We start from the raw sequence: 12,262 nt of genomic DNA, 5'->3' as shown, positions 1-12,262 counted from the left end.
TGTTAGACATCCAGCTCAAATGGGGCTGCTCAGTGTTTCTGACAGATTCTTCATCTGCATAGTGTCATCTACATAATTAGTCATATTTGACGGATGATGGCTGGTTTTAATCCGCTTTTCTTGACTGTATTTTCAAATAATTATATTGGGCACATCTCTGAAGTTCTTATAAAAAAAAAAAAGCCTATAAATAATAGATCTTTCACTTGACTCTAAACAGTAACACATTATTCAACAGGGTCCTACTTGTTTTTCTAAAACTCAAGAGAAAGCTCCTAGGGAACTAACTTCAGAAAACTGTGAAGGTGCAGATGGACTAGTGCCATGGACTCCGGCATGAGACTGAGCACCAGCACAAGGACCCACTCCTAGGCTCTGCCACAGTCCACCCTGGCAAATAAATGTGAGTGTTTCTGAGCAGTCTCTCAGCACTGCCCACCCCCTGTTCAGGTTACCTGAAACTCAGAGCCCCTCACTGCACCAAGGAGCTATCACAGGATTTAGCTGTAGGAAACAGAGGAAGGAAAACAGAGAGTCTCAAAGCCAAGCTGTACCTGTGGTGCTGCATAAATGTTTGGGAGCAAATGAAAATGTGAGTTGTGAGAGTTGAAAGAAAAGCTTTGAAGTCATTCGTAGACTGTGTCCAGACAATTAAAAAGAGGGACTCAAGTGGATCGGAGAGAAAACACTAGTCAAGTCAGCAGTTTCCAAAATTCACACATCACTTTGCAAACTATTGTTGATCTGCTACAAGCATGAGCATGTTCGGGGCAAAATTAGATGTGCAAAAGCATACATGTCAGATTACCTTTTTTTTTTTTTCTCACAAGCCTGCAACTTTTTATGTGTAGTTTATGCAGTTAAGTGTCTGCATTCTTCTCTCCCTCTCTCTTTTTTCCCAATAATAATTTGCAAAGACAAAGATTAGGAAAATAAAAAGCGAAGATGAAATCTATAACATATGAAAAGTAACATAATATTCATTTCAGCTTGGGACCTGACAGCTTTGCAGCTACAAGATGCACTGACCCATTATGCTTCATGTCTGAAAAGACCATACAGAACCACAAGAATATGACAACCATTATAAAGCAGGTCATGAACTTTGTTAGACTTAATAATTCAAATAAAATTGTAACCCACAAATGCTTATTTGAAATTTACCCCCAAATTTTTGACATTAGGGCTAGCAATGTCATTAATAAAAGCTTTATTTTTAGACTTCTGATGCTGTTTTTGCCATCCTGATTAGAAATACCACAAGAATTGGTCTTCTCACACTGTTTTGGTGTGACTTTTTTTTGGTCTGTCTGGTAAGAGGAATCTGAAAGGGGAAACAAATATATACATATATATTTTTTTCTGTCTTCAGAATAAGGTGCATATGTGGCTTTGGCTGATTCTTATGTTTTTGAACCTACTTTTTCTGACTGCATTACTGCCTGCAACTCTAGCTGTTTGCTAGAGTTGCAGGCAGTAATTTTCAGTTTCCTCTGTGCATTTAATACCTGCTATACATCTGTCACTTGATCATTGATGCATTAGTTATACGTATAACCAACTTTTCTTCACATGAACAAGGAATACAGGGCCATAGATATACACATGTAAAAAGCCTGCTTTAAAACTATCCATAGCTTTAAAATAAAAACAGTGGCAAATGCCAAGAAAGGCTTGCCATGGCTGGTTGACTACATCAGAGCCTGGTGTTCTGTAATTTGCTATCAATATTGTAGGGAGGCAAAGCTCCTCTTCCCATGCCCTGATTCAGCAAGCTACGTACTACTTTCAGAAATAGGATAGGCAACATTCCATAGGCCTGAGAAAGCAAGTATATTAATAGGAAAAAGTCACCTTGAAAATGTCTGTGAAAGATCTCACGGTCTTATGGCATGGACAAGCTGCTAACAATTTTTCATAAACAAGTAATACCCAAAGTATGGTCTCACAGCTGATGCTGCACTTGAAATGAAAGTCACAGCAAGGCCATTGAAGGACAGCAAGCGTTCTGCCAGTGTGAGACGGTAGGCTGCTGTTACTGCACACATAACTGAGAGACACAGAAGGTTTGTTTATAAGATCATTCCTCACAAGATTTTCCTCAGTGGACCATATGTAAAAATCCTGCAAATAAGCCAAAGTATCTCTCCCTTAACATTTTAGAAAAGTGAAATATGATCTGGAACCTAATCAATTCTTATAAGAGAACAAAATCCAGCCAGGAGATACACCCAAACAAACAAACAAACAAAACAGACCACAACCAACTAGTCTTTTCTGGTAATAGGGATGGCTCAGCAGCTGAGCTGCAGTGGTACCATCTTCATCTAAAAATTTTCTCAGTGTATGAAGAAGCTGATTCCTTTTGGCTGATTACATGCCCCCCATGAGAGAAGCAATCTTCAAGTCAGTCATACAGAACACCCCTTCTGGAGTCTTTTTTCTTCTACACGCTTTTTAAACAGTTTATTTTATCCCATCCTGCTTCATAGTTTAACATTTCTGTTAGGAAAGTGCTCCACAGTTTTGTGGATCTCACGTTCAGATATTTAACTGCTCATTCTGATTTTACAGACAGCTGGCATTATTACAAATGTTCAAGATGAAATTCCTGTAAGTTTTGAGATTAGGAAATTGAAAAAAAAAAAAAAGCTTCTTATTCCCTAATCATAGAGTCATAAAATCCTAGAATGGTTGAGATTGGAAGGGACCTTAAAGACCATCTCGTTCCAACCCCCCCATGCCATGGGCAGGGACGCCTCCCACCAGACCAGGTTGCCCAAAGCCCCACCCAACCTGGCCTTGAACACCTCCAGGGATGGGGCATCCACAGCTTCTCTGGGCAGCCTGTTCCAGTGACTGTTTCAGTGACTGTTCAAGTGATATATCCTACGTCCCTTTAATAAAAAAAATATATTTACACCAGTGATCCTCTCACAAAACATCTGAAGATGTAGCCTTCAGATAAAGCATTCCTCATTAAACTCTGTGAAGATACTCCCAGAAATACAAGAAATCTCGTAAACATTTTCTTACTGTTTCCTTCCAGCTTGGAGAACAAGTATGCACATGTTATTACGGTTTCAGGTATGAATTGAGGTTACAGGTTCCTAAATATTTCTGGGCACTGGATGAAATCATAGATTCTAACATACCTCAAAACCATCCAGATTTCAGGCATTGGGGCACACAAACAAAGTTAGTTCATTATGAAATGAAAGCCTTGCTCACACAGTGGGACTGTCTTTCTTCAGATACAGTATATCCAAGGTTCCTACATTTTTGCCTGTAATGTCAAGGCCTGACACCATGTGCATTAGCTAGACAGGGACCTGATGTATTGTGCCTGTTCCAATTCATTCCACTCTTACTGTGGGATTGAATCCTTTCCAGGTACTTAAAACATCTGTGAAGTCTAACACGTTTATGAAGCAGGGACATCTCTCAGCAGAGGTTAGATTTTCGGCAGAGACACTGTCAGCAAGTTTCTGGAGCTGCAGTATATGTTCTTTACATTTCAACAAGCATAGGTTCATTGCAAACCCAAAGGTGCATGAAGTAAAATCCTGAGGTCCAAAGGAAGGTCCCTTCCCAAAAAAGAGTAACGTTGGACTTTGATGATGCCTCTCATCCTGCTGGAACATTAACAGGTTGCAGCTTGGATGAAGCAGAACTACTCTCTCCGCTAATATATTGCTCTCACCCAGGTGACAGTGACACTAATTTAAGGAGAATTGTTGTCAGATGTAGCTATTAACATGCTGCATATTTAAATACTGGTTTCTGTTCAAGATCTACCTTTGACTCTCTTTGACAGGCACATCCTGGTGTGGAATTCTATGCTATTAGAGATATTATCTGCTCATATAAATAATGCACATTCATTTCCTCAGTAAGAAAATCTCACATGAAATTAACTAAATAAAAACATCAACTCCACAGTAAGGTAATACAGATCATTGTTAATTACATCATGGTAATTGAATATGAGCACTAAACTACACAGAAATTTGGCTTTTAATATAAGAATATATTGTAATTTAATCATACAAAATTGCTAAATGAAATAAGGTCATAAATACCTGGAAATGAAAAAAAAATAAGAAAACTTTCCTGGGAAGAACAAAACAAAACAAAATAGAACAACAACACACAAATTAACTACTTTGCTTTTATTTGTTACACAGAGGAATTGAGGAGGCTTTCTCTGAGAAATATGGATGACTTTTATTTGGGGACATCTGGTATGCACTGTGCAAAGAGTAAGCATACAGCAGTCAGGTCTTAAATGATAGAAACAGACTTGCTGAATTAACAGTATTTTTTGGGGGTCTTTGTTTAAAACTCACTGTTGGTGAGTTTCACTAAGGACAAGTCACTTTTCCTAAATCATGGCTTGGACCACATGTGTAGAGATCTTCCATTGCCTGTTTTTCTTGTAGAGAGCACTCTGTGTAGAGCTTATATATTCAAACAATTGCTTAAAATGGCAAATTTATTTTTATACCCAAGCTAAGGATGTCAGTAACTAATTATGTTTGATTTTGATGGAGAGGTACTCGATAGAATGTATTAAGAGATAACTTCTGAGAATGCCAAGCACAGAATTATTCAAAGCCTGTGCTGATGTTGCAACACAAAACGATGTGATAGCAGAAAGTGTTCATGCCAAGTCTGTAGAGGGAGTACTGTGAGCTAACAGCAGGAAACTGAAATCACACCATATTCACAAGACATGTTAGCTATAAAAAAGGCATTATATCCAACATCTCCCATCTGGACATCTGAATTCTAGGCATAAAAGGTTCAAAGCACTTTACACAGCACATTGCACATGTTTACCTAGAATTGTCATAGGGTTTTTTCATTCAATAACAATAATAACTCCAGCAATAGCTTGAAAAAGAAGGGTTTCATCTGCAGCTGTCTTTAAGGCTGTTTATTTTTTGCAAAAATAGCTTCATTCTTTTCTCTTCTATTTTCCCTACCATTCAGTTTATCTTTCATGTTCCCTTCACTCCTGTCTTCTATCTCAATCCCTCTTTGCTCTGTTTCCCTGAACAATTCCTTCAGCATGTGGCTCCTTTTTTCCTTCTTGTGCCTTAAGCCATGACGTTGTAGAGACTTTACTCCTAAGCCCTTTTCCCTTCACATTCCCTTTCAGATGGCTGCGGGCAGACAACTGATCCTGTTTTGCCTCCTCTTCCTTTGCAAGACAGACACAACTAGAATTACTCCCAGCTGTCATCTATGGACTTCTCAAAACTTCTTCACAGTTCAGAGGCTGGAAACAGCTGAAAGTACCTATTAAAAGCCATCTGACCCCATGAATCACCAAAACACTAGAGACGCTGACAAAAAGCCTGGAGTGTACAGCATCAATGACTAAAAATCGAAAAACCCTTATCACTTTTAAGTTTTTACAGCTTATACCAGTGTGGACTGTAATTTATGAAAGCAGAAAGTCTTTTGACTACAGGTTCTCCCCTGCCTCACAGTTTATTTGGGAAACTGAGAGAATCTAGATTCCAGCTCCTCTTCCTAGGTTAGTCACCAACACTGTATTTGCTGAAGCTTGTTGCCTCTCTTTTCTAGAATATTTAACCACAGACAAAGTAAGGTGTCTTATGTAAAGAAAATGGGGAGATGGCAGTAAATCTGCAGTGGCCAGAGTGTTACTCTGCCTTTGCCTGCCTGGGCAGGAACGGGCAAACAGCAGTTACCAAATGCTATTGTTCAGGACTTGGGTAAATTATGTCATTCCCAGAAACTGGCATGCCATTTGTGCAGTAGTTAGATTTTTCTCCCCTATGAACACCTCACAAAGTAGGTTTTCATGGGTCTGATCCAGTAATGGCAATTTTGTACAAATTTAGTTTAGTTCAATGTCTTGCAAATTACTTGATTGAAATGCAATTGCCACTACTCTCCAGAGAACTGAATTATGCTAATAAGAAATAGTCTTAGTTTTCTAGTGCTTTATTCAAGATATAAAATAGAAATTCAATCTCCCACAGCCTTTTTTATTTATCAATAAAGTTATTCTAGTCCTTGCAAATTGTACACTGTGAACTCTCCAAAATTTAAACTTATTTTAAGGCTTCTCTGCACATGGAATTCACTTCTAAGGATTATTAAAAAAAAAAAAAGAAAGAAAAAAAAAAGAAACTGCAAATGACATTGATCATTTCTAGCATTCGCTGAAGATAAAAAGCTTCTGCTAGAGTTGGTGTGAAATCAACCACAGGACTACAAAAAGTAAAGTACTTTGGTGTAACGGGAAATTGATTTCCCACAGTATTTAGTAATGTATATTGATATCCAATAATGAAACTCACACAGATGCAAGCGTTAACATCCTAGATATATTTGGGCAGATTTCTCTAAAGAGAGAAATAAAGATAACTGAATGCTAAGATGGAAAAAATTCAGATTTCTTTTGATGTTCTTTGAATTCCTTTAATGAATATTTTAATAATGTTTTCAATAATACAAGAAATGCAAAACTAATCATGGTCAAGCTGTTGCCAAGTATCAGAATATAAAAAGAAGGAACTAAACAAACTAATCCTTCAGATATATTCAGGACTAAACAGCAAAGAATTAAATTAACTCCCAGCTTTGTGAATCCCATTCCTTTGTGGAACCATCTAATGTGATCCCTTTGGCTAGGGAAATTCAAATTCAAAGTTCAAATTTTTGCAATGCCAAATTTTGGGTGAATTTTTGGGAATCTCTGCAATAAAGACATCCTTCTAATAAATGATTATCACATATTGCACCTTTTCCCCCAAAAAGTAATACACTGATAGAAAATCTATATTTTTCATCATTTTGTCACATATTTTGAAGTATTGCTCATATAAATTGTCTTTATAAAAAACGCCATAATGATTTGCTCTTCTTATTTAAAAGTGAAAAGTGACATGAAGTGACAACCTGGACCAGCTCTCACAAAAGAAGAAAGGGGGTCTTCCTCTCCCACTCCTTAGAATATTACATTTCTCAGTTCTAAGAAAAGCCAAACGTTCATGAGTAAAAACAAAACCAGAAAATAGATGTAAATGTTGTAAATGCAATCCATAGTAGACTGCACTGTAATACAATTTTACAATGTATTTATGCTTTGATTCATTACAGGTGATTTTATTTATTTATTTAATGTCCTGGTAACTATCTAGTACCTATTTTGGAATTTTTTATAGTTTTACACAAATCTATCAACTAAATAACATAATAAAACTTCATTAAAACATAAAGCATACTGTTTTCTTAATATATACACATTATTTATTAATATAGATATTTATTAATATCTTTATTTCCTATGGTGTTATATTACACCGTTTGTATCTCTACATCTCCTTCAGAGATCTGTGCTCATTGTGTTACCCAAGATGATTAAAATGACTGATTTGAGGCATGGTTGATTTATGTGTGATATTCAGCAAAGCTAGACAGATATACTGTTTTGCTCTGTGCTGTTATGTTTACACAGAAAAAATATACAAATACACCAAATATGAACTAATCAGAAGCATTTGTTCTCTATTTTCTAGAAGAATAAAAGGTGCATTAAAACTTTTTGAAATAATATTCCCTTGCTTCCCCTGCTTTTTTAATTGTTCCCCTGCTTTTAGAACTTTTTTTTTTTTTTTTTTTTTCAGGAAGAAGTGATCAGTAGAAACTGTCAGCAGATATGACATGAATCCATTTCTTGAAATGTGACCATTTTCCCTGTGAAGCCCAAGGAAGATTATCAACAGATCTTTTGGTAATAAATATCCAACAGCTTGTAATATTCTGTTACAAACCACAGCCTGATGCTCCTTAGTGACTAAATAAACCCAACTTTTCATATGTATGAAATCTTCTCATTCACTCTAATTCAATAATTATCTCATTATAATCTTAAAAAAAAAAAACACAAACAACAAAAAAACCAACAGAACAACAGTAGACTGTTCCATCAAAATCTTTAAATGCACATCTTTTACCATATTACCTATTGAGCTTCTTAGTTTTCTTTCCCAGGTTAAAGTAGTTCCTCGCATTTTTACAAGAAATAAACCAAATGCAATTCATAAAGAAAAATAATGCACAAGTCCTTAGGAAAAGCTTGCTTGGAAATGGGAAAGGACATGTGCAAGCTAACCTTATCATGTGCATTAGTGACACACATTCAGACTGGCAATTATGATCACATAGATTAGTCTGAGTGTCACGGACCAAAAGATCACACAAGCCATTTTGTCAGAAAATGGAGCTGACAAGAAGGGATGTATTGATTAGTATTTCTTAGGCTTTGAAAAAGAAGGGGTCTCGGTTAAAATATAAGATAAACTCTAACGTCAAAACCCAATTTGTCTTCTGTTAATTATTGCCCTGTATTTTTATTGCTTATAAACAAATTCCTTTTAAATGCCAGGACAAAGTAGAATTTTAAATGTTCATCTCCAATTATTTTGTTCATTTTCTGACAAGCCAGCATGGTATGGGAAACCTTATAAGCAGAGGTAGAATATAACAGCAAAAATAAAGCTTCTTTCGTTTGCAAATTATAACACAGTATTTTATGCAGAATCAATGACTTACAGTGCTTAAAAAAAGAGTAAATGGACAACAGACATTTTACGCTTGATTCTCACAGAACACAAAATTCACAGACAAATTACACACACTGGATAAAGGTGGCTCAGAGATCAAAGCAAACAAATTCATGCCTCCACTCTGTTTAATTAAAGACAGCTAAGTAATTATTAATAAACCTGTCTGCTGAGCATAGGTGTTGAAATAAGTATGTTCTATATATATGTGGTGCGAGTGGGAGCTTGGGCATATAGAATTTGAGAAACATAAACTGTATCAAGAATCACACAGGACCAGCTCATACAACATACCTTACCAGCACACTGCTGTTGTGCCACCACAGCATGTCTGCTCTCATAGCTTATATTGAGCAGGGTACAGGATGTAAATATATGAAATTTACTGATGCATGGCCATGAGAAATTGGTGTAGAGTGGGAGCCTTTTGAATGACTTCGTAGAAAATAAGAATGCTGTTGTAAACAGCAGAAAACTTCTGATACTCAGGGAAAGCTCAGGGTGGATATCAGGAAAAGGTTTTTCACCAAGAGGGTGGTCGGGCACTGGGACAAGCTCCCCAGGGAAGTGGTCATGGCACTGAGCCAGACAGAGTTCAAGAAGCATTTGGACAACGCTCTCAGACACAGGGTCTGGTGTTTTTTTTTGTTCGTTTGTGTTTTTTGGGTTTTCTTGGGGTGTTTTTTTGGGTGGTCCTTTGGGGACTGAGGAGTTGGACCCAATGATCCTTGTGGGTCCCTTCCAATCTATGATTGTATGATTCTGTGATTTTCCATGAACAAACCTCCAGGCATTTACTGACAGCAATGAATTAGACATTTTGATAAGATACTGTTTTCCTTATTTCAGAGAGGAGAACCAAAGCACAGGCAGATTTGAACATTCAGTAACAAAAATCCTTGGTTATTGCATGTTTATGCTATGTACCCCAATCTGCATTGCCTGAAAAATGAACCGTAAGTTTAATTTGCAACCTATCCCAATTTCATAGAGTTCGACCTATCCTTTACTTATTGCATCTAAAACATCAGCTACACTGGTCTATCTGGTAAAGACTTGCAATAAAAAATTTGTGCCATGGCTTCTATCATTGTCCTCCTCAGATATAGTTAAAATAAATAAATAAATAAAACAAAAAGTGAAAAAAATGAATGATTGAGAAACATAAGAAAATAAGCATGTCAGAAAACATTGGTTTCTGAACCAATGCTAAGAAATCTCAGCTCTCTTTCATTTCCTACCCTCAACAGATAATTTATTTGGGAGACTGATATCTTCCTAAAAGAAGATGTGAGAGGCTGAAAGTGAACATTCTTGAGGCTACAGAGAGGGCAACAGTATCCACCTTTCAAGTAATTCTGATTCTGCAGTTTCAGCATAAAACTTTCTTTGTGATGTGTAAATGATGCATAAGCAGAAAGGATCTTGAACCTTATCTTCTGATGTCCCGTGTACTTCAAGAAAGAGGCAACATGAAGGAGGTGGCCACTGAAACAGGGCAGAGTGTCAATTGTTGCTATCCAATCCATTTTTTGTTCGAAAAGGAAGGAAACCCAAGTCTTTGTTACAAATCTTTGTTTCAGAAGACCAAAGAACAGCAGTTTTACACTAATCTTTGAATGCCCTTCTGGTTCCAGGAAAACAAACAAATAAATAAATAAATAAAGACAAAACAATGATTATCCATAACAAAACTCTTTCTCTCTGGTTTCATGAAACTTATGAGTTATCTGGAAAGTTGCCGGACAAATTGGGCTACGAACGGGTTTATACATTTTGGGTAGAGCTATATTATATAGATGGATAGCAGGTTTATATATGGTACAGGTTTTAACTCCTTAGAAGAGAAATTTAAGAAGCCTTTTGCTAGGTCAGATGTCCCACCTAAGTAATCTCACCTAGGTCCAGCATGCTGCTCAGTACTAGAAGTGAAGTACAATAAAAGAAAATATCTGAGGAGGAAGAGAAAAAACAGACAGGAGCAGGCAACACCTGCTAAGAGAGAATGTTAATGAAAGCACTGAGGATGAATCATAAATTGAACAACTTATTGTCAAAAGATTAAGCCAGAAAATCAGGTGTTCAGTGGAGCAAATCAGGACCTCTGTGATAAGAGTGGATAATCTAAAATATGTCAATGCAAGGTGGAGAGGGAGAAAAGACTAACCCAAGAAGATGGACATTGTTCATTTCAACTGTCAGGGTGAGTAAGTGAAAATAAAAGAAGTTTTCAGCTTCACAGGAAGCTCTTTCAAGTTCCTGACTGAAGGAAGAAATACTTTGTTACCTGGAAAGGTGGCCTTTTCAGGGTCTTGCCTCTTGGTCACTTGCATGAGCAGACTGAGGGAGAATTTTAAAAGCCTCCTGAAATCTTATATGTCCCTCTATTCTAAGCATTGTCAGTCAGTTATTTTCAGAGAAGTAACTAATGGAACAAATGTTGGATCCTTAATTAAACAATTTACTCTCTGCTAATCTGGTAATGCTTTGCAGCTATAAATGATGACTTTGGATGCAAAGCACTGCAGACAGAGATCTGAAATGTGTGCCTATTCCTACAGTCTTTGGCATCCTGTATGCTCATATAGGATTATTAATCTTTGTCAGGAAGGTCAGAAGCAGCACATAGTGATTGATGATAAGTTGCAGAGGTTTCAGATAACTGAGCTCCAAGGATCGTAGTTGAAACCTATTAGATGGCTATTAATGCCTCCTTTGCCCTTGCTGTAACCCATTCCGTCTGCAGATGAATGTCCCAGAATTGCTGGCTTTTCAGCTTGTAATGATATTCACCACCCACCTCTCCTCAACAGGATTTAAGACCATTTGTATTGCCAGTTGGGCATTAATGAAAAGGTATCAACAGGTCAGGAAAAGCTACATCTACAGTCTTCCCCTGTCCACAATTCACCATGGAAGGTAACCTCCTCTGAAACAAGCTCACAAAAAGCAAGCTGCATTGTGTAAAAAAGGATGATAATACATTCAGTGTCAAAAGTGTACAAAAAGGATGAAGACTCTTACTTAGTGAAATCTGTGCTGGATATTTTTTCTGCTGTGAGATCATTTTAATCAGAGATATTTTGCTTCTTGTTTTCACAGTCTTCATCCTTGACTGCCTAATTGAAACAAACATACAAGAATAAAAAAAACACAAAACACCTTTTTTTTTTTCAGTCTAAAATTAGAGATGCATCTTGTTTAACTGAATGATGCTGTGTCAAAACCAGGTTAGGAAAAACTGTTTCAGCCTGTCAGTGCAGCAGACACACTTGTAGAAAAACTCCAGTGTGGCTGCTCACTCTGCTAGGCTGAGAATGAAACAAATAGGCATCTTCTTTCTTTGGAAAGTGTCTGTGATGGATCTGAACACTTGTTCTTTAAACTAGAATGCTGTCTCTGTCTCTGCTTTCAAACGGTCACTGGAGTTTCAGAGTAGGAAAGCACTGTAAGCTCGGCTGATCTTTTCTTCTTGAGCAGAATGTCCATGCTAGCACAGGTTGTGTTTGATGGGTGTCCAGTACAAGTTCTCTAAAGGGTATTAGGGAAGAAATGCAAAAGTGACTAGACATTTAGGCAGATATCTTGTAAAGACAGATAACTTGTTAGTTTGAGTCTATTTTACACCCTGTAAGACAACTTTACAGGTTTGAAAA

At 37.0% G+C, this 12,262-nt stretch overlaps 1 long non-coding RNA gene across 1 annotated transcript in view; it reads left to right on the top strand.

Annotated features, from left to right (window-relative positions):
• Positions 1-10,300, top strand: part of LOC308192133 — a 120,777-nt gene extending 110,477 nt beyond the window's left edge. The window contains exons 9-11 of the long non-coding RNA XR_013948586.1: positions 5,165-5,545; positions 7,668-7,774; positions 9,857-10,300. This is a non-coding gene — a long non-coding RNA (uncharacterized lncRNA). The remainder of the gene's footprint in view (positions 1-5,164; positions 5,546-7,667; positions 7,775-9,856) is intronic.
• The last annotated feature ends 1,962 nt before the right edge of the window (positions 10,301-12,262 follow it).

The sequence above is a fragment of the Anser brachyrhynchus genome (assembly GCF_964034855.1).
Source record: "Anser brachyrhynchus genome assembly, chromosome: 3".
NCBI classification, from domain to species: Eukaryota; Metazoa; Chordata; class Aves; order Anseriformes; family Anatidae; genus Anser; species Anser brachyrhynchus.
Note: the sequence above shows the minus strand (reverse complement) of the source record. Positions and strands in the feature narration are given on the sequence as shown.